Raw genomic sequence first — 27,917 nt, 5'->3', positions numbered from 1 at the left:
AGTCAGTACCCTTACTGATATATATCAGACATATATACTTGTATTATAAAACCTTTAAGACATTGATAAGAAAAAAAGTAATGAAGACACCAGAAGATGGCAAGAAACTCATTCTATTTTTTGCATCCTCATATGGCTGATACTTTCAAATGCAATATTTAAACATTCAAATATTGGGTAAGCATAGACAGATAAGTAGAGCTGTGGAGAATTTAAAATACTGGCATGTGTCCAATTCAAATTACTTTACATTGTTCTCTGTATTCAATCATATTCAAGGCTCAACAGAAATGTATTTGTAGTTCACAGAAATGTGACACAGCAATATTATCTTTTAAGAATTCACCTATATTCTGTTTCATTAATCTGTAGGAAAGAATTATCAACAAATGGTGTTTCTAAATCTGCCCTGAATTTTCAGCAGGCCTTCAGAAGGCCATAAAATCCAGGTAGACAATGGAGTGACATGATACTATAGTTGATGATGTCTTAAATATTCTTTGCTAAGTATTACTGATGATTTTTATATTATTCTTTGGATATATCAATCATATATGTGCATATATATCTATGTGTGTGTGTGTGTGTGTGTATGTGAGTGTGTGCATGTATGTGTGTGTGCATTTACATCTGTATATATGTGGCCATTGAAATTATTTACTTTTATTTTACTGCAGTAAATAATTTTGATACATTTCCCCATGTAATACATAAAGATATATACCTAAAGAAAAAGAATTGTTGAATGTTCAGAATGACAAATCAAGTATGCAATGTGTTCGATAGGTTAAAATACCAATATATCTACTAACCACTTAAAAATTATATGTCATAAAATGGCAGTAAACAAGACTATCTATACTTTCTCAGCCTGTTTATTACGTTACAGAAGTAATGTATTATAGGGGGAGTATTAGGAGGTCAGATAGAGCAGGGAGAATTTTTTCTTTCAGGTTAAGCTATACTGCTCTCCGTGATTACTAATTTATAAGCTCTACAGTTCCTCTTTTACAAAGAAGGAAACCCATATAGATGATACCTTTTAACATTTAGATCTTTTGTCAAGTTTCTCTAAAAGGAAATGAATTACTTATAAGATACTCAAACCACTTCTATGTCTTGTGCATTACAAAACTCCAGATAATGTATAGGGTTGGGAAAAGAAAATAAAAGATTTATGCTAATTCACTCATAAAATTGCTATTCGGTAGCTACTAATTCCAACACTGTATTTGGAATTCATGATTTAAGGCCTAGCTTCACAACAACCTAAGAAAATATTGAGAGAAGATTGACTTGCCCAAGACTGAGCCATTGGAAAAATTCTGTTTCAAGGTCTACTTATGCTTGCTGAGCACAGTATAGCTGTTCATTCATGAATGAAAACCTTGTGTCAGACTCACCTCCTTGACTTTTATGCTAAAAAAGTAAACAACTTTTAGCTCCTTATGGGCCATTTTAAACAAGTAGCTCTTCTCTAAATATTGTCTTCAGTATCTTTATCAGTAAGACAAAGAAAATAATATATTATGTAATTTCAGATAACTTAATTATATTATAAATATATAATGCAAAATTTAGAAAAAAATTAAATTTAAGTCAGATTGTTTTGTGCATATACAGAACAATATTTATATGGTTTACCTTGTCAGAGGAAATTTTGCTCTCCATATGGCTTCTATAAATTTTATAGATGTTATAAAATTTACATGGATTTATAGTAAAATCCTCTTTTTGCATTTACTTTGATAAAACTAGAATCTAAAATTTAGTACTTGTTAACATCAATTAAGTTTTGATAAAAGTAACAATTCTATTCAAAATTCATTATAAACCTGCACATGTATGAAAATCAGTCCACTTTACATAGAAAACAAAAATACAAAAAAACAATCACTACATATTATTAACTTTCTATATTATTCACATATGGAATATTCAATGAAGAAAAACAAGTAAAGAATTAATGGAATAAATCGGGCAGTGGTGGCACATGCCTTTAATCCCAGCACTTGGGAGGCAGAGGCAGGCGAATTTTTGAGATCAAGGCCAGTCTGGTCTGCAGAGTGAGTTCCAGGACAGCAAAGGCTACACAGAGAAAACCTGTCTCAAAAAAACAAAACAACAAAAAAGTAATAATAATAATATAATTATTAATAGTAATTAATAATTATTATTAATGGAATATTGAATTTAAAATACTTCTACATTCTAGTCAGCACCTACACCTGCACTTGTAGATCTGCATCATTCACCCAACCCCACCACAGTTCCCAGGAGAGCTGCACTAACTGGAGACACACAGGTGAACCCCTTACCTCAATCCCCATGCCTGCTGGGATAGTAGCAGACCCAGTTGTTCATTCTGCCATGACCTGTCTGAGCTCAATCTTCTTTCTGGTTTGCATCTATAACTGCAATCAAAACCCGAGCACTACACTCCACCACACAGTTCTGCCTACCTCTCAGGAGCCCTACTCCAACTGATGACATCCAGGTTTACCAACAGCAGAGACAACCAGATAGCGCAAACAAGTAATCAACAGAATCCTATGGAATATGACATCACCAAAACCCAGCACTCCTACTTCAGCAAATCTTGGTTATGCTAACACAACTGAAGACTAAGACTGTGATTTTAAACACCATCTGGTTAAAGTCATAGAGGCCTTTAAAGAGGATATTAATAATTGTCTTAAAGAAATATAGTGAAACATAATAAAACATGTAGAAGCACTTAAAAAGGAAACAAGAATCCCTTAAAGAATTGCTGGAAAATACAATCATGCAGGCAAAGCAAATGAATAAATTGGTCCAAGATCATAGAAACCCTAGTAAAGAGAACAGGAACTGCAGACCCAGTCATAACCAAGAGAATCCAAGAGATGGAAGAATGAAACTCGGGCATAGAAAATACCATAGAAGATAATGATACATCAGTCAAAGAAAATGTCTATTGCAAAAAGTTCCTAATTCTAAACATACAAGAAGTCTGTGACATTATGAAAAGAGAAAACTTCTGAATAATAGGAATAGAAGAGGGTGAATATTCCCAGTATAAAGGTCCAGTAAAAGAGTTTTCAACAAAAACATAGAAGAAAACTTCCCTAACCTTAAGAATGAGACGGCTATAAATGTACAAAATACTAACAGAACAGCAAATATATTTGACTAGAATAGATAATTCTCCCACCAAATTACAATCAAAACACTAAATGTACAGAACAAAGAAAGAATATTAAAAGCTGAAAAGGAGAAAGGCCAAGTAACATACAAATGCAGAACTATTAGAATTACACCAGATTTCTCATTAGAAACTCAAACCCAAAATATCCTGGGCAGATGTCTTGTATACCTTAAGAGATCACAGGTATTTCAGAAAGCATTTTCAACATCTACCATAGCCAAAAAAAAACCACTAACTCACCATAGTATCACTATTTGTAGATGATATTATACTTTACATAAGCTATCCCTAAAACTTTAGCAGAGAACATCTACAGCTGATAAGCAACTTCAGCAGAGTGGCTCAATATAAATTAACTCAAGGGAATCAGTAGCTCTCCTTTATACAAAGAAGAAACAGCATGAGAAAGAAATTAGGGAAACAACACCCTTTACAATAGACATGAATAATATAAAATATCTTGGTGTAACTCTAACCAAGGAAATGAAAAATCTGTATGACAAGAACTTCAAGGTAAAAAGGGAAAAAAAATAAAAGGTATCAGAACATGCTTATGGATAGCTAGGATTAACAGAGTAAAAATGGACATTGTACGGAAAGCAATCTACAGATTCAATGCAATCAGCGAGATGCCTAACAGTGGGAATGTAGAACCTGAAGATGTAACCTCCTGTAGTCAGGCAAGAACATCAATGAAGGGATAAGGACACCAACCCACTCACGAAACTTTAGACCCAAACTTTGTTCTGTCTAATAGAAATGCAGGGAGAAAGATGAAGCAGAGATTGAAGGAATAGTCTAATCAATATCTGTCCCAACTTGAAACCCATCCCATGCCAGTCTCTGACATTATTAGTGATACTCTGTTATGCTTGCAGACAGGAGCCTGTCCTCTGAGAGGCTCTATAAAGTAGCTGACTAGAACTGATGTTGACACATGGCAAACAATGGACTGAGATCATGAATTCCTATGGAAAAGTTGGAGGAAGGATTGAAGGCCCTGAAGGGGATGGAAACCCCACAGGAGGACCAATAGAGTCAACTAACCGGTATTTTTAGAATCTCTCAGAGACTGAGCCATCAACCAAGGAACTCACAGGTGCTTGAACGAAGCCCCAGGCACATAGCACATATGTAGCAGGCATGCAGCTTGGTCTCCATGTTGGTTCCCCAACAGGTGGAGCAGAGGGTCTTCCTAATGCCTGACTGCAGTATCATTCCCAAACTAGGCTGCCTTGTCTGGCATCAGTGAGAGGGTATGCACCTACCCCGGCAAAGACTTTATGTGGCAGGATTGGGGGGGGTAATACAAAGGGGTGCCCCCACTCTCAGAAAAAAAGGCAGTAGGTGATGGGGGGATGTCTGCAAGGATGAGACCTGAAGAAGGACAGTGTTTGATGTAAATAAATAATTAAATTTTTAAAAATCTAGTTTTTTCCAGCAGTGCACACCTATATTACTAGACAAGACTTAATTATATTACACAGCTCCTTATGTTAGACTAAAATAGGATCATGTGTACTAAAGTATTGAGCATGGAATTCATATCCATGATTCTTTGAGATTACTTTTCTCATTGGATATCATATGATAGGATTCTGTTGCTTTATAGATGAGGAAGATAACCTATTTGGCAAGATAAGTTGCTACTAGTTTTGATTATAAAATGTACTCTACAATATATAAAATAAACATATGGGAAAAAATATCGTGAGCAACAGAATTAAAAAGTAAAATTAAGGTATTAAAAGTCTTTTCTAGCATAGTGTATGTCAGAATCCCCAATGAGACTGAGGCCTCTTGATCTTTTTTTCCTTGTGTTCACATTTTAGTGCCATCTTGTCAAGAATAATGCGGGACCAATGATTTTTGTCTCCATAGAAACAGAAAAGATGATGAAATTTTAACCCTCTAGTTATGTTCACTGAGACCATGACAGATTTACATTAGATTCTAGCTCTCTATAGCCTTCTTGTTCTCCTTAATTTTTAACTTACAGGATAGGGCGCTTTATATGGTGAAAGTCCTTTGCGAGGAGCTGTGAGTCTTTCAAAAGCCTCACCTTACTTTTAACATAATGCCTTCAATAAGTCTACATATTTCAATACTATAAGTGCAAAGAAATATCTTATACCATTTTGGCAGTGAAAATGAAGTATTCCACATCAGAACATAGGAATAATACCTAACATTCAAATACTACTTATACTTTCCCTTTAAGATTAGCTAAGTTCAAAATAATTTTGGATTTCTACACGTTTTCTATTACCCAAATGCAATACAAATCATCATAGTTCCCCGCTTCAATCATTGCATTTGTTTTTCCGATTAGTATGCAAAATAGGCACTTTATGCTGTACTCTTTCCCCATTTGTTACAAAATTAGATTAGTCAAACTCTTCACCCTAATGGATATAATATTTTCTCCTTAAAATCATTTGAGAGACAAAAGGAAGTATATTAATTTTACCACATAAACCTATTTAATGTATCTGCTAATATCAGATGTAATATGAAATCTCTGTGAAGAAAATGTAACAAGAAATATGTATCTAGACATAAACTGAAAAATAAACTGCTAATGGTCTTGAATGCTTTCACCTTAATCATTCACGTTGACAGTAGAAAGTTAGCTAGTAGATAACGTATATTATCTGCAAGTGTTCAATTCCACTGGTTTTTCTATGAGCATGTAGTCATGGCAACATCTCTGTGGATGTACCAACCCATTATTTCATTAAAATGGTGCCCCAGAAAAGTTTTGAAATAGGTTTACTCTTGACAGCTCATTAAACTGGTAACTTTTAGGTGCAGAGTGTATTGGGATGTCTGAGGAAATATTACTCTCAACCAGTGGAAAATGCCCAGAGCTTAGTTAAAGAAAAATAAAAGTCTTCCAAACTATTCACATCCCAGATGATACCAACTGTAGAAAAGTTGCTATTAATCACTTGTATAAATTTTCTGAATTGTTTATTGAGCCTACTGATTCAAAAGACAGGAAAGTTTGTTCTTGAGGTTAATGGTGGCATCTATTTTATCCCACAGGTGTTAACATTCAAATTGTATTTCTGTAACGCCTGAAAATTTAACTTTACAATGTTAAATATAGAGAAATGTATGATCCTGTAGAAAGAAGAAAGGATATTTAATATACTTAGAATGAGATCACATCATTGGCTGATTGAATGTTCTTTCTATTTGGATCTTAGGTTACCCATTTAGTTCATCTCATTGATTGATTCAAAATTCAAACTAGTTCTATCTGTGCTCTGCTTAATTTCATATAACACAATTTGCATCATCTGTGAGACATGCATTCTGAGAAGTTCAATGGGTACTTGAGATCACAGCAGTACTTAACAATAATTTGTTTTTTCTATCTATGCATACCTTGTGCAGGAGGATGCATATGTTCCATCTAGGGTATGTGGAGTATGCAGATAAAACTCTCTTTGTGTTTTGCTCACAGGGAAAATTTTAAGACTCATTCTATAGGTCATTTAGTGTCATTGCTTTAGCTACATCTTCATTATTGTGAAGAGATATCATGACCAAGGCAACTCTTATAAAGGAAAATATTTAATTGGTGCTAGCTTGTGGTTTCATAGGCTTAGTGTATCATAGTGGGAAGCATGGCACTCCGCAGGCACCCTTGTTGCTAGAAAAGGAGCTGAACATTCTACATTTTAATCTTCAGGAAGCCAGGAGGAGACTCGATTGTTACACAGGATGGGGCTTGAGAATAGGCAAATTCAAACCCTGATCTCTCATTGAAACACTTCATCCAAGAGGGCAATATCTACTACAAAGAAGGTCACACCTCCTAATAGTGCCACTCTTTGTGGGCTAAGCCTTCAAACACATTCCTCTCCCTGGCCCCATAGGTCTATAGCCACAACATAAAGCAAAATTCATTTACTCCCTCTTCAAAGTCTCTTCTAAGATTCATGCAATCTAATTAACTGTCATCCCCTATAAAATCGAAATGAAAAAAAAAATACAAATCACATACTTCAAGCGAACCATGGCAGAGGATCAACATGACAGTTTCAAAATGTAGGGTAAAGGACAGTGTGAAGAGATATGGGACCAAAGTAAAGCTAAGGTAAGCAATCTCCGAATTCTGCATCTCTATGTCTGATGTCACAATGCTCTTCAGATCTGCATCTCTTTTCTGCTCTTTTGACTGCAACACACTTCTTTCTCTTGGTGGTGTTCTAGTCCTTTTTAGCAGCTTTCCTTGGCAGAATCCACGGCTCTGGTAGCTCCAACGAAGGCAATGGAGGCCTCACCTTCATAGCTTCATGCAATAGTCGCTCTAAGCCTCCAGGCAGGGACAGTTCTGTTATATATCTAGCCTCAGCAGCTTTCCTTAGTAGGAGAGAGAAATACCATCTTTTTATTATAAAGTGAGAACCACATGGCCCAAGTTGCCCAGTTCTGCTGCTTGCTGGGGCTGGCCCAGGGGCTGCTCATTCAATTATATCTCTACAGGTTTCCATTCCATGGTTTCGTTCACTGCCCAAGCTTGGATGTCCTAGAACATGACCTGCAGACTGATCTTGAACTCAGAGATTTGCTTGGCTCTAACTGCTGCTTGTTGGGATTAAAAGTATGTAACGCCTTGCCTGGACCGAAGCTTTTCTTTAATTCATTTCACAAGATGGAAGAGTAGCTAGGTGAGATCTAACCTGGGAGTCACCACTTTTTAAATTTGATTTAGTATCTTTAATAAACAGATGATGTACAATTAAATTTATGGGTTGCTGAACTCCCAAATTTTGCTTAAAGTTCTCAACCCACTGTTGATTTTTAACATATAAACTGAGGACTGTGCAGCCATGGATACTGAGTAAATAATTGACATTATAGAAAGTCCCATTTTGTGCTCCAAACTCTTTATAAATACTTGAAAATTTAGGAGTGGGTGGGCAGGGGAGTGGGGGTGGGTGGATATGGGGGACTTTTGGTATAGCATTGGAAATGTAAATGAGTTAAATACCTAATAAAAAATGGAAAAAAAAAAGAAAATTTAGTTTAAGAAAGTAATTTCTATGTTTGTCCTCACTAAAAAAATTTCAGATTTCTAAGCAACAAAGTAAAGTTCTCAATTATCCAGAGTATTTTAAAGTGGTAAAGAGAAACTATTAAGTATATCATATTAACTGAAGACATATATTAAAATGACAAAAATACCTACCTTACATTTGATATTTATATGTGTGTATGTGTACAAAATGCAAGTGCAAAATGTGTATGACTAAAATTAAATTATGTGGGTGTTATCCATGTCATTATCATCTCAGTAAATAGAAATTTACAGAGACAACAGAAGATACAATTTATTCTTTCATCTTTTAGAATAAAATAGAACCTTGACTGTTGTACTGCTGAGGTTCCTTAGCCATTTGCATTCACACTCTTACCTCAAGTTTCCCTTTTAAATCATAGATGAATGATAAGAGTTTAATAGGACAAGTGCTAATATAACATTTCAGTATTGCTCTAATGGGGAACTTATTGACAAGAGACATATTATTTCTGTCATTTGATCTTTATCCTTGTGACACTTGGCTTTGGGAAAGAAAACAAAATATTCATCATTAATCTGGGGCATATGTCATATAAAGGATGGCATTTTCCAAGTTTACGTAAGCACTTTCATCATTTAGAAGACAAAAAGCATGTTCAAGATTATTCAGCATCCCTTCATATTACTCAGGTCAGCTTGTTTTGAGACACATTTACATCAATTTTCTCACCATAAACACAATAGCAACTTCATGTTCTGTAATCTAAGTCCCCAGTCAGAGACATTGACAGTAAAACCTACATATTCTTTGCTGGGAAATGGACATGTTTGAATGAGTAAAGATGCTACCCCTTTTGCTGATGAATGTGTTCCAGTGTAATTGATGCTTTGGGATGTGGCTGTAATCACTCGGAATTGTTGGATTAATATTGTCTAATTAGATATGTTTATTGAAGTTTGGGGAGTACAATCACATAACAAGAAAAAGTAAACTATTTAGAATCCTGGAGAAACAGGTGAGCAGTCTGTCCCAGAGATTCAATGAAGACATTTAGATATACTGAATGGTATAATATAAACCTGATCCAAAGAGGAATCGGGCCACCATGGCAGCTCACATGCTACATTCTTTCACTACATTCCCGAAAGAATCTTACTCCAGGACACATTATAAATGGATAGGAAGGTGGCACAGTACAGTTGGTTGAGGCTAGATCTATTGCTATGTATTGCAATACTAAATTCTGTACTCAAAGGTCTAGATCTACCAGGTGACTTCTCTTGTTTACAAGCTTTTGAAGTGCAAATGTTGTTTCTTGATTTAAAACTATTGGTTAAATAAAATTGCTAAAGCCAATTACTAGAGGGATTAGAGGTGGATGGGTTAGGGATGACCTGGTTGGAGGAGGAGAGACAAGGAGGAAAGAGAAAAAAGAAGAAGGAGGAGGAGGCTGCCATGAGGGGAAAGTAATCATGAACTCATGACCAGGAGACATGGTAAACATGTGATGTACACTTCTGGAGAGGTAGCCAAGCCTGCAGTTCAAACAAACAAACAAACAAACAAACAAACAAACCCCAGTAGATTAGGGTAACTCCCAGAAATTGTCAAAGCCAAATAAAATAACTATAGTCTGTGTCTCATTTATTTGTGAACTAGTCAGGGATAAGCTTAAATTGTTCTTACTACAACAGTTTTTTGACTAAGTTGCATTACATGGAAACAACATACTTTGCAGAAATTACTGGACAAATAGTGACTGACAGATAATAGTTTTTTTTTCAATTAGGAGATAAAGCATTTCATAGGATATATTCACATACCATAGGATTTCTGGGGAGGGGTTGGGAGATGCTACTCATCTCAAATATCATTTGCAACCTTCTTATCTCCAGGTTTCACATACTTGGTTGTTTCCAATAATGTGCAAAAGTCCTTGCAATTTCTATTTAACTCTAAAACTGAGGATCATAATCCATCATATTGATTGCATTTCCAATTAACTGCCACACTTGGTCACAAGAGAATGCTTGAAAGAAACAGATTTTTAAAACTATATTCTTCTTTAAATCGTTTTAAATGCTGGGGGATAAAATTAAATTTCTTGTTCTTATTTTATTTCTGTGAACAAATTTTTAGTAAAAGTTACACTGAAATATTTTCAGACAAGAAGATTTACTTCATTATATAGATAGATTTACCTTATATATTATTATACATAATATATATATTAAAGAAATGGCTGTTAGCCCATTAGAGTATTCGCACACAGTAGGCTGATATTATAATAATAGCTTAATATATTGTGGTAATCTCTGAAAAGAATGTATTTTTCAGTTAGGTATGGACATTTAGAGGCTAATATTTATAATGATAGTAAAATGATTCATAGCATGGAAAAGTAATGATAAAATAATTTATTTAAAACAACTGCCATATCCGGGAATCCATCCCATAATCAGCTTCCAAATGCTGACACCATTGCATACACTAGCAAGATTTTGATGAAAGAACCCAGATATGGCTGTCTCCTCTGAGACTATGCTGCTGCCTGGCAAACACAGAAGTGGATGCTCACAGTCAGCTATTGGATGGATCACAGGGCCCCCAATGGAGGGGCTAGAGAAAGTACCCAAGGAGCTGCAGGGATCTGCAATCCTATAGGTGAAACAACAATATGTACTAACCAATACCCCCCCCCCCGGGAGCTCATGTCTCTAGCTGCATATGAATCAGAAGATGGCCTAGTCGGCCCTCAGTGGAAAGAGAGGCGATTGGTCATGCAAACTTTATATGCCTCAGTACAAGGGAACGCCAGGGCCAAGAAGTGGGAGTGGATGGGTAGGGGAGTGGGTGGGGGAGCAGGTGGGGGACTTTTGGGATAGCATTGGAAATGTAAATGAAATAAATACCCAATTAAAAAAATAAAAAGTGAAAAAAATAAAATAATTTATTTAAATTTATTTATTTATTGATAGAAATGTCAGTTTTTTATAAAGGTGAGTTAAAAGAATAGTTAGGTGCAAGTTCCTTTATTGAATAATATAGTCACATAGCACTAGCATTTCAAAACCAAAATAATGTTATTATAAAACTCCTGCATACCACAGGTCCACTCGTCCTTTTATATTTTGAATAAATATGAAAACATCATATTCATTGATTACCCATGGATCAGCTTTGACTTGGGAAGCCTTACTCTGAAGCACTGGAAAAAATAATAAAGATATTTCCAACTATATAGTGGTTTTCAAGGCTCTTCTATAGTAGAGTGAACATCTTATAGTATTATGAAAACAGCAACTATTTCCATTGAGTCTCTTATAAACTAAGTTTTAAGACTTTTTTTGGTAGAATACTTTATTACCTATGTTTTCAAATTTGTTAAAACTTTGATATATCACTGAAATTATTATTAGCAAGGATCCTCTAATAAATTTATCATTACATTTTTCCCAAACATTACTTTATAACAGAGCAGTGGGGTTTTTGTTGTTGTTTTCACTGTTCTTATTCCTTAACTTTCCCCCCTTGCGGTTGTAACAATATTGGATTTCTCATACCAGGGCAAAGGTTAAATTGAGCTTTGCACAGTCCCTGGTTTCAGGAATAAGCAGAGTACCTGACTGCTGAACATGAGCTCTAAGTACCAAAATTAACAAGCTGCATGGACTTAGCTTTTGTATGGATCAAATTCCTAGTACAGTTGGAAATGATTCACAATGGGTGTCTTTTTTATGTAAGTTAGTATTAAAAATAGAAGCAAGAAGAGACTAATATAGAGTTAGAACTCACAGATACAGAACAGAATATCAGTTATAGAACAAACATGCTCTTTAGAATTTAGAATCAATCTCTCACAAGTATTTTTGTGAGAAAAATAGCTAATACATGTTATTCAAGAAGAGGAGAAAAATACTGCAGGCTTTCAAACAACTTAAAATCAAACTTTATAATATAAGATTAAATTAATTTAGGTACAAGGTTTAAATAACTGACAAAATATGTATGCCAATTCTATGTTATTTCTGGATATTTCTTACTTACACATACAGTAGAATTTGAACAAACCTGATTTTAAAAAATTAGGAAGTTTTGCTTTCAGAATCATTTGCATTTCAAAAATTTGTGTTTTTAAAATACTCTAATCTATACACTCCTTGCTTCCAGCTTTACTTTGGAATAGTAAAAATAAACACAGAAACAAATTAAATAAAGGTGTTGCATGTACTTACTGCATACCACATATCAGCTCATTAACCACATGGTTATTTTTGATTGAATTTACTCTTGTTTGGTGTTTTCTCATTTTCAGGAATAATTTAAGAAATTTTATAATTATTTCCTAATACATATTTATTTCAATTTATTATTGTGGCTGGAAATAAATACTATAATAAGGGTATATTGAAAAAGTACCATATACAAATATTTCAAGCCAAAATATCAATAAGCCCTGATTAAGATAAATAACTATGAAATATTCTTTTTTCACCTTTGAAGTAGATATAAGGAAAAGAAATTTTGTTAAAATATATCCCTAGATTTACTTTGCTTATCTGAAGTATATACATGCAATGAGCACACACACACACTATATATATATATGGATTGTATCCACAACACACTCTCATGAATGTCTCATTGTAGAAATCTAAAGACCAATACATGTATAACTCTGGCCATTAAACTAAATTTACTAATACTGCCATTTCCACACTTCTCAGCAAAGTAGAAGGAATTGTATTAAAAATTAACAGCCTCAGGTTTACATAATTTGGCCTCTCTCACATATCTTCCAACTACAATAAGTATTCAAACCCAAGAGACATTTTCAAAGGAGTTCAGACTACATTAAAATATTAGAAAATATATTTTCCTGTTAATTCTCCCAAATGAGTAATTCTCAAGAGTGTATTTATTTCTCTTTTTATGTTTGAATATTAATAATTGTAATGTTTATTTGTGCACATTTATTTTATTATATTTTTTTATTTTGGAGAATTGTATAATGGGTATATTGCATTTTGATTTTACCAAAAGATCTGAATACTTCCCTTAATTCATTCCTTAATGTCCTCTCTATATATTTTTTATAGTGCAAAGATTCTAATTTATCTTTTCACATATTCATTGATGTGTGGTCATTGACTGAAATGTAGTCAAGTTATCAAGTCTATAGCTTTGAAGAAAACTGACATCACTGTTCACATAATCAATAGACTCTTAATATTTTCTCAACTAAGGGATGAGTTTTATGATTATTTTTTATTTATTTAATTAAGAAAATATTTGTTTTTGAAACATAATTATTTAAAATAATGCTATCTGATTTTTACATTTGCTATTTTACAGACGAGTAAAGTATTTATCTACATTAAAAATATATGGTTACTAAAGAATCATTAACATGTGAGCACAGAGTCTGCCACACAAACAAAAATCTGCAATTCCCAGCCCAGAAATATGTCTAACTGGAAGGCAGTGTTGTACTTTTCTCTTATTTGTATATGCAGCACTTTACAATAAGAACACCTGTGCTTTGACAATTTTAAAAAGTAAGTAAATGGTTTATCTGTGGTTTGTGTTCTAAGATATTTTTCCTTTATTCATTAATTAGTTCTGTATGTTTTCCCAAACAGATGGCAGAACTCATGTATTTTGCTTCTCCATAAATTGTAGTGAAAAGTATAAGATTCATTGTTTTTTTTTTTTTTTTCATATTGTCATTGTACACTGACTAGTAATTCTTTTGCAGTTTTTCTCTCAGGGGAAGGAACTTGGCAGCATTCTACCTTTCTTTTCAATGATGAAGCAAGGCAGTAAAAAAGAAAAGATTGTAATGGAAACATTGTATCTTGCTAATGTAAATTGTTGTAATGGGAACATTATAATACACATATGTAAATGATATTTTTAAGTTTCTCCACCAATGTCTTTCAATCAAGTGCTTTGATCATATCTATAAAGGAAGTCTTAAAAAATAAATGTATATCTTATAGAATTAGTTAGAATTCATTGCTTACACTTTCTTGATCACTCTCAAAGAAAAGAAGAATGCACTCATGGCTTCTCCTCTTTATAAAGGTAAAACTGAACCTGATGTTTTCTCAAACTTTCAAATAATGTAACACATTTAATGATAAGGTCTAAGGACTAAATTTTGGTATGGAACAAATGTCTATAATTTACACAAGATTATTTTAAACTAAAACATTTTTACAAACTAAAAGTGTTGGGAAATGGGCCAGGTAATGAGTTTCTGCATGTATAGTGTTCTCTAGGAGAATTGAAATGACTAAATGACTAAACATTAAAGGGCATCTTCTAACATTGGTGGACAGGATAAGGTATGAGCAAACCAGGAATAGATGCCTTCACACTGGAGTGTCTGAAAACCTTAAGCAGCTCAGTCCACAAGGATGTGTGTCTCAGCTTTCTCATTAGCTCCCAAGGCATTGGAGTCACTGAAGATGTCACTTGCCTTTAGACTAAGTTAGAAAGCTGAAGAAGCTGGATTCTCATGTCACCCATGAATGATAGGAGATTTACACTGGAGGAAATTGGGTAGATGAACTTGCCATCCTGGTAAGAAAGTCAACAGAATCAGAGAGGCAACAAGCAACGTGTTTCTTCTTTGGACAGACTTTTATCCAGCTAATTCAAGAGGACAGTGCTTTTATTTAGGGTAGATATTCCCATTCCACATGACTCACTCTAGAGAATCTCTGCAGGTGATCCCAAAATACACCTCCATATTGATCTAAATTGTTCAGTTTGCTAAGAAAGATTATCTGCCACCTTCATATAAGAATTAAAACAGATTTTATTTTCAGGACTGACACCACTGACTTTCCTAGAAGAGATGGAGATGGGGGCTGTCTGAGGCAAACAAGCTAACTGGAGCACAGAAAATAAAATGCAGAACCACCCATTGATATATTTATATATATCCACCCCTGGCTTCAACATTCAGTTTCATACATATCCATATTCACATACACATATATGTACCCTCATACGAGCAAACACATATACCCATGCAGTCACATATCCACAGGCTAATAAAGAATATAATTAAATGTTAATTGTATAAATGATGACTTCCAGAGAGAAGAATCATGGAGACTATGCTAACCAGCTTTGGAAACCACCACCCCTCTAGCCAGGTGATGGAGGCATGCCAGCCTTTAATTCTAGCACTCAGGAGGCAGAGGCTGGCACATCTCTGGATTTGAGGACAGCCTGGTTGACTGAGTGAGTTCCACAATAGTCTGGGTTACACAGAGGAAAGCTATCTCAAAACAACAACAAAACAAGAGCCCACAACCACCACCACCACCACAACCACCACCAGGCACTGCTACTACTACAAGAACAGAAAAACAAAACCACCTTCACAAACAAGGTGCTGTAACCTTTTTTGTGAATCAGGAAGTGAAAACATTCTAAAATCTTTATTGAATTGTATAGAAGCAAAACAATAGATATGCAGACCATGAGAGGGTAAATGTTTCCTGCAGTAACAGAAACCTCATAGAGTACAGATACCCCGAGCTAAATCGTTATTTTAACATGACTCTAAATAAATGACAACAAACAGAATACGAAACTGTTTTGTACAATTTTGTGATGTAAGAATCCACTCTCTATTGTTAACAAGGACCAATGTACTTTGGGATATGTGGACCTTGGAACCCTGAATGTTTGTCATTTTCCTATTCCCAGAAGCTTATCCTTCACCCCTGATTTTTCTTACCCTGTTTCACATGAATTATGTCTTAATAGTTTGTAGTTCAATACAGTCAACTGCTTTTTCTTGTCTGACAGAGATCTAAAAGTGCCTAAATAGGCTGATGGCAACCTGCCCAGAATCGGCTGCAGGTAAAAAACAAAAATAAAGGGAATCGAAAAGTAAAGAAAGTTTGACCTCCAGACAGAGGCTCCGAGTGAGATAATAGAGACAGCAGGCTTGTCTGTTGCTTTCTCTTCAGGGAGAGCAGGTTGGACTGTTTCCTGTTGATTGATTCTCTAAATCTCCCTTTTTCATGTCCAATCTTTCCACAGCCTTTTCAGTTTTTCTAGTATATTTTCAAGCAGGTTGTTGGATTCCCAGCAGTGTTAATATTGGCCTCTCACCAGACAAGAAGTTATGAAAATCTTAAAACGAATGAAGTAGAATTTTTATACCATCCATTCATATGACAAGTTTATTGCTATGTGTGTGAAAAAATGTTTTGCTGGGTTCTGTTATAGTCATCTTGTAGGATAGACAATGAAAGCATTAGCTTAGCATTGCCATTTATTTTGCAATACAGAGGCATATACAGAAATTTTATATGAACATTCAAATTTATGCCACAGGGTGGAAAGCAGCTTAAGAAATTCAGGGACATCTGGCTTTACCTTCCTGATGCTGTTTCTACCTTCTCCAGTGGGGGGAAAAACAGTAGAAAAACATGGAACTTGGAGCCGAAACAGTGATTTGCCTGAGAGCTGTAGGCTGACTTCTGACACATGAGTTCATGTCATCTATGTTCATTATCATGTTTCTTCCAGCTCCCTAGAGAACCACTTCTCCAGACTTTTCTAACTCTTCTATTAATAATAAAAAAAATATGAACTACAGTTGCTGTTTTACAGTGGGGCTGGTAGTTACTTGGTCCCATGACAGGTAAAAGTAGATGGAAGTTGTCTTAACTCTCTTCAAGCATCTTCAATGTTTTTGTCTTACACTGGAAGTACTGGCTTTGTTTGTCACTTTGCACAGAGCTGGGGAAAAGGCACTGGAGCAGTTGCTCTTGTGCTTCTTATAAGCAATGGATGGGGCTTCAAGATGGCAAGCCAGGGAGTAACCCAGGCTTACTACAAGCCTTTCATTGGCAATGTTTATAGTTTGTCTTCTCACTTATTATACAATGAAAGAAAATTTTGATATTCAATAAGAGAATTAATTATATAATTTATTGTATTATTTACAAACACAACAGATCTAGCAAAATCTATAGATAATGTCAGCACAAATAATATTATTTGAAAATGGGAAGAAAAATCCTGTCTTGCTTTTATCGAGATTATTAGACTATGGACATTAGGGCTAAATAAATGTATCTTCCTATAGAAATCTAACTTTTACCAATGAGTGTTAAATTCCTGCAGCCACTGTCACCTGTCCATGAAGAACAGCACTACATTTATCAGGAAATAGAAGCAAGGATTTTTCAGTGTATTGTGAACTACTGTGGCATTTCTTCATAGTGTCCTTTACTACACTGTCAACCCAACTCAGCTCCAACTAGGAGCAAAAGCACTACAAACCATTATTGTAAAGTCAGCCCCCATTCCTGCAGATAAATGACTTTGCAGGGAGACAACAGTTTTAAATTTGTTCAAAGTGGATATCAAAAAAAAATAACAATAATAAAATCAACTATTTACCAGTGTAGAGAACAGGATCTACCTAGTTTACTTTTTGGGAATAAATAGTAAAAATATCCATAATCTAACTTTCTATCTAATATGAAAACAATCTGTCACAGAATTTTGAAATGTGGATGGAAACTGAGAATTTTGTCAGTATTTAAATGAATCATAAGGCAATTAATATATAAATATATGTTGAGAGAAATTTCTCTCTATGTACATTTGACTGTGTTTATATAGATATCATGTGTATGTAAAATATATATGTATATGTAATCATTGTGTACAGATATGCACTGTAGCTGTGTAAGTATGTATACATTTTATGTACATTTGATTGATCTTGGAAAATGTAATTTTATAATACACATATAGCTATCTAATATTATATATGTATTGCTCAGAAATCTGTGTGCATCGGGTAAAAATCAAGGTTTCGGTCAGACTCCTTTTTGGAGACACTAGGGCAAAATTAAGCCATATTCTTGATGTCAGCTTGGAAAATTTATGTTTATTTAGTGGTACTGCTCATGTTTCTGTTGTCTTGAAAGTAATGAGCTGGAGGAAACTTCTGACCATCATAGGCTGTCCCTGTCTTCTTACATCATCCCTTCAACTGATATCCACCAGAAGGCTTTGCAGTTCTTCTTTTGTCTCCTAATCATCATATTTCTCTTTGTTTGTGGTGTAAAGGTTCTCATATAATTAATATGCATGTGCTTCTGAACTGTAAGGTAATTTTCTCATGTGGAAGGATATATCCTCATTCCTGTCCACAAGGTCCATTTTGCTCCTTGATGCAGGTTCTGAGTACTTGGAAATAGGCACTTAAGGGACAAATTATTTTGTCTACAATATCTATCATTTTGTATTTCTCTTTCATTCATCTTGGAAATAGATGAAGTAAGATGATATCTAATATTTACTAACACTCAGGCTCCAACAATCTCAAGACTCTTACTGTATTAAATTAACAACTCAGTGTAATTTGTGAATTTTAGATGGGAGATTAACATTTAACATTCAATTTAAGGTTTTCTGGTATCTGGAACTGACAAGCAAACTATGAAATATGCCCTAAAGAATGTCAAGATACATAAAAGTTTATTTGAGCTATAATATTTGAAATGTAATGCTAGGGGAAAATAATTGGTAATTATGTATTGACAACCATGTTGTATATATTTATCATTATTTGTAAATTGTAGTATTTGCATGTTATACTAGCAGTATCAATTGGAATTTCAAGGAAATGCATCTTTATTTGTAGCAGGTTTATTGTTCTCATCTGCTGGGATTATATAGAAAAAAGAAAGTGTATGAGTTGTTTTCCTATGAATCTGTATATAGTGACATAATTTTTTGGAAATACATAAAAATAATTTCATCCTGTAGAAACCAGTCATGAACACTTTAGAAATGTATGTGTTGCTGTTGTGTAAGTGGTAGTCTCGGGTTTTAATGTGCTTCTTTCTCCTATATCCCCCCTTTACCTGATTCACATTGATGATAAAAGTAAAACCTAAAAACCTTTGGAAATTCTTAGTATCTTCTAAATGTGCTGCCTCTCAGAATAGACTGATAAATTATTATGCTGCTTCTTCTCTTTCTTCCATGTTCCTACTAGTATGACCCATGAAGCCCCAGTTAAAGAATCCTGACGCTTTTCTAATCCAGAGGCCTAAAGTCCATGTTCCTTCAAACAAAAGCACTATCATGCCTATGACAGCAATATCCCAGTCCCTAGTATCAACTTCTGTCTAGTTAGGGTTTAGTCGTTGCCAAGAGACAGTATAATATTAGAAACTCTTATTAAGGAAAACATTAAATTGAAGCTAGTTTACAGTTTCAGAGTTTTCGTCCACTATAATCATGATGGAAAACATGGCAGCATGTACGCAGAGATGATTCTGGAGAAGGAGCTGAGAGTTCTACGTCTTGATTTGCAGGCAGCCAAATAAGACTTCCACACTAGGCTTATCTTGAGCATATGAGACCTCAAAGCCCACCTCCACAATGCCACACTTCCTCTAACAAGGGCACTCCTACTCCAACAAGGCCACATATTTCTTTGGGGAGAGGAAGTAAATCAAAGGGGTTGCATTTTCTTTTTCTTTGTATAACATTTTTTTTATTAGATATTTTCTTTATTTATATTTCAAGTATTATCCCCTTTCGGGGTTTCCCCTCTGAACATGCCCTATCTCATCCCTCCTCCCCCTGCTTCTATAAGGGTGTTTCCTCACTCACCCATCCACTTCTGCTTCCCCAACACTGGCATTCCCCTACACTGTGGCATCCAGCCTTCATAGGACCATGGGCCTCTTCTCTCACTGATATCCTATAAGGCCATCCTCTGCTACATATATATGTCTGAGCCCATGGGTCCCTCCATGTGTTCTCTTTGGTTGGTGGTTTATTGCCTGAGAGCTCAGGGGGTTCTGCTCCTTCAGACCGTTCTCTAACCCCTCCACTGGGGACCCTATGCTCAGTTCATTGCTTGGCTGCATGCATCCACCTCTATATTTGTCAGGCACTGGTAAAGCCTCTCAGGAGATAGCTATATCAAGCTCCTGTCAGCAAACACTTGCTGGCATCCACAATAGTGTCTGGGTTTAATGACTGAATATGGGATGGATCCCCAGGTGTGGCAATCTCTGGATGGCCTTTCCTTCAATCTATGCTCCATACTTTGTCTCTGTAACTCCTCCTGTGGGTATTTTGTTCCCCCTTCTAATAAGGACTGAAGTATCCACACTTTGGTCTTCTTTCTTCTTGATCTTCATGTGGTCTCTGAATTGTATCTTGGGTATTCTGAGCTTTTGGGCTAATACCAACTTGTCAGTGAGTGCATACCATGTGTTATTTTATGATATCATCTAGTTCCATCCATTTGCCTAAGAATTTCATGAGGTCATTGTTTTTAATAGTTGAATAGTAGTCCATGTTGTAAATGAACTTTCTAATAGAGCCATTCCCTAAGGGCAAAGTATTCAAACACATGAGTCTATATCGCCATTCTTCCTCATGCGTGAAACTAAGTCAAGTAAGTTAACAATATGCACAATATAAATATGAGTATCATATAATGACGCCAATAGGTATAACTCATTTATGAAAATTTGATAGTGTTACACGAGGAGAAAAATGCAACTAATACACGATGAATAGAAAAAATATCTTCTATTTTTAGCTGACATATACTGTATTAAAACAGACACAGTGAACAATTAGCTATTTTCCAATGACTGAGATTGTATTTTCATTATCAGTTCTGTAACATAGAAGCAGAAAAATGGGGGAAGTTTTGGCACTTCACCATATGTTAAAATGTATTATAGACAATCATCTAAATTTACCCATTTTATAATCAATCAAAAATGGTGAGATGACAAGTTTGAGCTTGAGAACATATCTTTAAAACTGACTAGTAAAATAAACTGGGTAGGTAGCAGAACTCAGGTGTGTGTGTGTGTCCGTTTGTGTGTGTGCATGTCCTTTTATTGAAAATAAATTATTTTCTCAAACAATATGTACTGATTATGGTCCCCTCACCTCAGTCTCAGTTCCTCCCCATCCCACCCCCAAATCTGGATCCATTCCCTTTCTGACGCTCATTATAAACTAACAGGCATATAACAGAAAACAACTAAACCAGACAAAATAAAATGTAATAATATAAAGCAAACATAACCATATGCAAATAGGACAAGAGAACCCACCAAAAGGAACAGGGTTCCAAGACCAAGTACAAAAGTCACAGACACATTCACTCTCAAATTCAGGTATTCACTAAAAATAGTAACTGAAAGGGTATACTATGTGCACAGAGGACCTTTTCTATGTGAGTTCTCTGTGCCTTGCTTAGTTGATTCAGCAGGCCTTGTTCTCCTGGTATCCTCTATGCCCTCTGGTAATTAGCACTCTTTCTACCTCCTCTTCTGTGGGATTACCTATTCTCTGAGGGGTGGGATTTGACAGAGACATCTCAATCCCTTTTAGACTATCTCTCCTTATAATGTCTGACTGTGGCTCTAGCTCTTGGTCACCTCTGCAATATCAAGTATGGGTTCCAACACATGACTGGGCTTTAAGTCAAATTACACATTGGCTGGCTACTCCCATAATTTCTATACCACCACAGTCCTAGCATATTTTGCAAGCAGGACAGTTGGTGGGTCAAAAGTTTCCTGGCCTGCATTGTTTCCTACATTTCACTTTTGGTTGATTGTGGAACGCCTTCTGGCAACAAAGGCATTAGCATGTAGTGCCGAGGACTCCACTTGCTCAACTGCTCTGTTTAAGGAGTTGGGCAGATGTTATCCTGAGCAATATGATACCATTGTCATCTTGTGGAGAGAAAGCCACTGTCTTAGTAACATCCTGGCTTGTTTGGAGATATTTATGTGTCCCTGTAGGACAAAACTCAGTTGAATGCATCGCAGTCCTGCCCCTTGTTCCAGGACAAGAGATGGCCATTTATAATAATAGCAATTATCGGGAGATCCCACGAGAATCAACTTCATATATGTTAGGGAGTTTCCACTGTATTACTTTTCTAAATCATCCTTCAAATGACCATCAATTCCACGTGCCTTTCCCTGCATTGTCCTCCTCTTCACTGTCTCTCATCTATCACCTCACCTGACCTGCCAGTTCCTTTCCTCATTGGCCTCCAGTCTACCTGTAAGATCAATTCTTTGGAAGAAATATTCAACATCTACCTTCTGCTAATTTCATGTGTTGGGCACTAGACTTTTCATCTATACTAAAACACTCTGGACCTACAGGTTGTAGGTTTGTTACAATTTACTTTACAGCTAGTATCTACATGTAAGCAGAAATATACCATATTTATCTTTTAGGGTGAGAGTTACCTAATTGAAAGTGATTTTTTTTTTCTGGTTGCAACCACATTCGTCGAATGTCATGATATCCTTTTTAACAGACAACTAATACTCCACTGTGTAAATTTACTGAATTCTATAAAATCTTCTGTTAAGGGACATTTATGTTGTTTCCAATTTCTGAATATTATGAATAAATTAGCAATAAATATGATTGAGCAAGTGTCCTTGTGATGGGGCAAACTATCCTTTGATTATATGCTCAAGAATGGCATAACTAGGTCTTCAGGTTGATTGATTTCAAACTTTCAGAGGAGTTGCTACATTGTTTCCAAAGAAGCTATACAAGTTTTACTTTATTAAAAGGGGAGAAATAGTAATAATATATTTACCATATATATATTATTGTTAATAATATATTTATAATATATATATATATTATTGTTAAGAGGGGAGAAAAGAAAAAAGTAAGAGAGATAGCTGTGATTAATTTTGTGGTTTTGATTTGAATAAATGGTAGCTTGTAACTGACTGACATTCAAATCTTATAACATGCTGAGTCTCAAAGTGTTTGATGCTAAGGGTAAATTCCTAAAAGAGAGTTTCACTCTTAAGTTGAAATATATTTGCATACTAAGGTGCTCTTCATGTAATTCTTTTAGAGACAGATTTTTACAGAATAATAAATATTTTCAGGTATTAAAACATATACAGATCAAATTTGGTCTAACCCATAACAAGTACAGGCATGGTATAATTGTTGTGATTGTACTGAAGGAAAGAGTTGATGATGAGTCTTACCAGGGAAAATTCCATGGATTAGTAGCTATTTTATGATTATAAAATGCACTATTGACTTTTTCTATTGTTATGTTTCCAGAAATGATTGACAAATGAGACAGTATCTGAGATAGGGAATTTCTCTGAATATTGATAGCAGTATCCAATGGTATACAGGTCTAGTTAGAACAAGTTTAAAGAAGATAAATGCTGTCTCACAAATTATTGATCCTTTACCTACATATTGTCTATCACAGATGGCATTGTGTGAAGAAATAAATATCATCCTTTTAAATAAATTTAATAATAACTTAATATCAATTACTGTCCATGGACTTTCTAAACCATCAGGGTTAAACCGAAACACCAGTGAACTCTTAAGTTTTTTGCATTCAATGTGGAAACATTAATTGTTGAATTACTTTAACTCTTGTTGTGTAAGTCAATACAACCCTCTTTCTCTCTGTATCTCTGTCTCTGTCTCTCTGTCTCTATCTATCTATCTATCTATCTATCTATCTATCTATATCTATATCTATATCTATATCTATATCTATATCTATATCTATATCTATATCTATATCTATATCTATATCTATATCTATATCAGAACACTGACCAATATAGCTTAGTAGTGTATAGATACTGGTGAAGACAGAAGCAGAAATGCTGAATAGCTTATTATGACTAGTTGGAACTGCCATGTGATGGTTAACCTTGGTTTCTAATTATGATGATTAGTATGTTTCCAGAGAACTTTAACTGTCAAGGAAGATCCAACCAGAATGTAAAGAGCATGGTGCCACGGGCGGCAGATCTTGATAGAACAAAACAGGTCAAAGAAGAAACCCTACTAGTACATGCATTCTTACTCTTTGCTTTCTAAACACCATCATTTATGCTGATTTCCACTATTTCTGACTTAGGCATTAATTACAATGACACAAAGTCTGAAAAATATACACTGATTTCCTCCATGCAATATATGAAAATGTGAATAGTCATGATAATATATCTTAAATTAATGATTATTAGCAAAACTGGGAGTAAGAAAAGGCTTAGGAAATGGTCCCATATAATGAAATACTAAAAGCTCTAGGAACAATGACATAATAATTAAGAATATTTAGAAGCCAGACAAGCATTAAGGGTGGGAAAGCCCTTAGTCCTGTGAAGGTTTGATGCCCCCGCATAGGGGCATGTTATGAGGCTGGGGTGGAATGGGCATGTGGGTGGAGGAGCACCCTTGGGGAGGAAGGGGGAGGGGAGCGGAATGGGGGGTTATCAGAGAGGAAACAGGGAAGGGGGATGACGTTGGAAATGTAAATAGACAAAATAACCAATAAAAAATTTAGAAAACAAGAAGTAAAAACACAAATTACTGACATTGTTGTCTTTTGATGATTTGTCCTGATTCTCTAAGGAGTACAACAGACTTCCTCATTGTCTCTATGTTGTACAGAAAAGCATCTGTGTCTGTTAAATCAATAACTTTTTTCCTGGCTCTTTTCACTCACTTTATTTCACTTTCTGTATGTATATTAATTCCTAGTTGTCCACTTCTAAGAGACTCTCTAACAAAGTTCAACCATACATGTGATAGGTAACTTTTAGATGACTTAGCCGGAGGATTATCCAACCAGGGGCTTAAATTGGATATGTTCCTGTGAACCTGAAAATGAAGAATTGTTGACTTCAAGCTGTTCTAGCTGAGAAACTGCTGAGCAACTGATTGAGACAAAAATGAAGTTTGAAAATGGTTTATAGAATTTATCACATGGAACTTTCAAAATTAAAAATTATGGATGTCTATGAGGCAGTAAGCTAGTGTGTAGATACAAATAGAATGAATAAATAGAATACTTCAAAAATATAGAGGTGGGGAAAATATATGGTTAGACATTCAGAAAACAATACCAACCATCAATTATAACAATATAAACCTAGTCCATGAGATAAGGTCAAAGACTGCATGCAAAGTAAGACCTTCATGTTGAAGGCAAGTGATCTCCAAGATTCCACATAGGAAGAAAATTCCAGAAATGTAGTCAGAAAGTAAATTTTTTGAAAGCTAGGAAGAATTCTGAAAATAAAGGATAGTGTTCTGATACAATATATGAAACATTGGTTTAGGTGATTTGATATATTATCAAATATGTGTGTTTCCATGTGTCTGTGAGATTGTGAGCGTTTGTGAATGTATGTGTGTGTCTCTGTGTGTGTCTTTGTGTGTATGCATGTGTATGCATCTACGTTCTAAAAATGACTTTTTTTCCAACTAGATGCCATGGGAAACATTAAAATGTTAAAAACAGAGAATAAATTAGGACTGTAGTTACAAATGAATTGGCTATGATACTTTGATTAACAACAATATATGTTTTGAAAGTAAAAGAACACAATAAATAACAATCTACCAGTTTTGTGAACACATTGTATAAGAGATAGGATGGTACATTCCACTGTTTTATCTGAACAGATCAGTGCAATAAACCTGAATGATAGGTACCATTATTCAATTTCTAAAGACAGGAAACAGAGTTTAAAAGGGGTTAAGTAATTTGTCTGAGGTCACAGAGTCAGCAATTGGTTTAAAACCAAAGATTGCTTCATATCCACTAAAACTCTCCCTGACTCTTAAAGGGTGTGCAATACAAATGTCTTCATTCTGTTTGTTATGTTTGTTTCAAGCAAAATAGTGAGAAGGATTTGCTAAGGGGTATTGATATTAATGGAAATATAGGGGGCAAATGGAATCAGGTTTTTCAAAGAGAAAAAAGATGTTTTAGAATCTAAGAAAATGATATAAGAAACTGGAAAAAATGATGTGATTGCCAAACATTTTTTAAAAAAGAAATTTATAAAAATCAAAACTTTTTGATAACATAACCACAAAAGTCCTTTCCAGGCTCCCAACAGTAATAAAGATGCCCTGTACCCTGACATTTAGGAAGTTAATGCCTGAACAGGATGCTTGCTTCCTTATAATCCTCAAGAAGGATTCTTGGGCTAAGTTCTCAAAGCTTTTACAGCAGTACTAAGAAATCAGAACCGTAAGTCATTCCTATCCTAAAACTGAATTCCTCACTTATATTGTTGAAAACTTCCTGAAAATTTGTACCTAATAGTGCCTCAGATAGAATTTTGTTTCCCAATTATCATAGTAATTTAAATAAATTCTGATGCTTTGGCTGTTTTGAGGAATCTAGTACAGCTATGGGTGATACACCCAACACTAATATGTGCATCATAGTAATTCAATAGTAATTCAGCAGCCGCTGTCCCCTGATGACCAAATGCCACATCAGTGCAGTTACAGCAACTGACTGAAATTGCAAATCCTTGGTGCTTGCATGAAATGTCAAGGCATAGAGCTTTCAGGCTGGCTAAGCTGAGGACATTTTTCTGTGCTGTGCTGAGTTAGCTGTGGCCTGACATTAGATTTCATAGCATGAGAGGAAAGAAACTTCTAGAACAAAATCAGAAATCATATATTTGTGATTTGGCAGAGATAAAAATCTAGCTTATAAGACCCTTTGAGTAAAATCATAAATATCTATTAGAAATAGTAATACTAATATGGTAAAGAGAAATTCCAATAATTTAAACTAAGAATAACCATATAAAGAATTCTGAAGTTTGCTAGCAGAATGAGCTTAACTAAAGTTGTGAGGTTTCAGAAGTTCAAATATACTTGAACGTAGGTCTACCTGACTTCAGAAACACACCCAGATTTCTATAATTGATATTTATAGATACATATTTTCAAGATCAACTAATATCTGTTAGGAAGGCATTGGTAGAAGAAAGGCATTGTTTCTTCCCTGAAATATTGAAGGTGATCCAATATTACTTTATGGATTATTAGATTTCAATTTTGGCAACAATTTTATCAATTTTATATATATTTTCACATTTTATTAAAATAAAATATCAAGTTTAGTTTTTCCATAATTTACAGTAGAGAATCATCTCAAAATTTTCATCTTTCTTAAAGAGGATGTGGCATTGTCTGTAATTATCAGTCCAGGATATTTTACATACTTTTGTTTGGATCTGGTATCTTCTTGTACATATGTCTGAGCATCTTGACCAGATACATCATCCTGGTGGCATAAGGATTGTGTTTCTCCCTTCCTCCACTCCTTCTGCCAAAGGCCCTCAGAGCAGCATCCTTCCTCTAAGCAGATGAAATGTGTGATCTTCTTGGAATTTGATTTTAATACCATTTCATCCCTTTGTAGGAATGAGATTAGAATTTTAAATGTTCAAAATCCAACAGCATTTAATGAAAAATGATAGGAATTATCACATACCTGGAGTTTAGAAAGGACGGAATTATATTTGCACATTATTAAAGACTTGAATAATTTAGGTTATTTTTAGATTTGAATTGCTTAGAGGATTTTTAGATGAGCTCAATTTAAACATCTCCAAAAAGGCATTTCCTCATCCTGACTTCTGCAAATGCATATCATTTAATTATTTCTATCAAATGGTTTTGTTGTTTTAGCAGTCCTACATCCCGGAGCTCAAGGTCAATGAAGGAGAAATACTGAGTTTTAAATAAGTTCATATAAACTATATTTTATAGATCATGTCTGTTTAAATACTCTCTTGATGAATAGCTTACGTTTCCTTTAC

The sequence above is a fragment of the Mus musculus genome, chromosome 15 (genome assembly GCF_000001635.26).
Source record: "Mus musculus strain C57BL/6J chromosome 15, GRCm38.p6 C57BL/6J".
NCBI lineage: Eukaryota > Metazoa > Chordata > Mammalia > Rodentia > Muridae > Mus > Mus musculus.
This window is presented reverse-complemented; position numbering follows the sequence as displayed.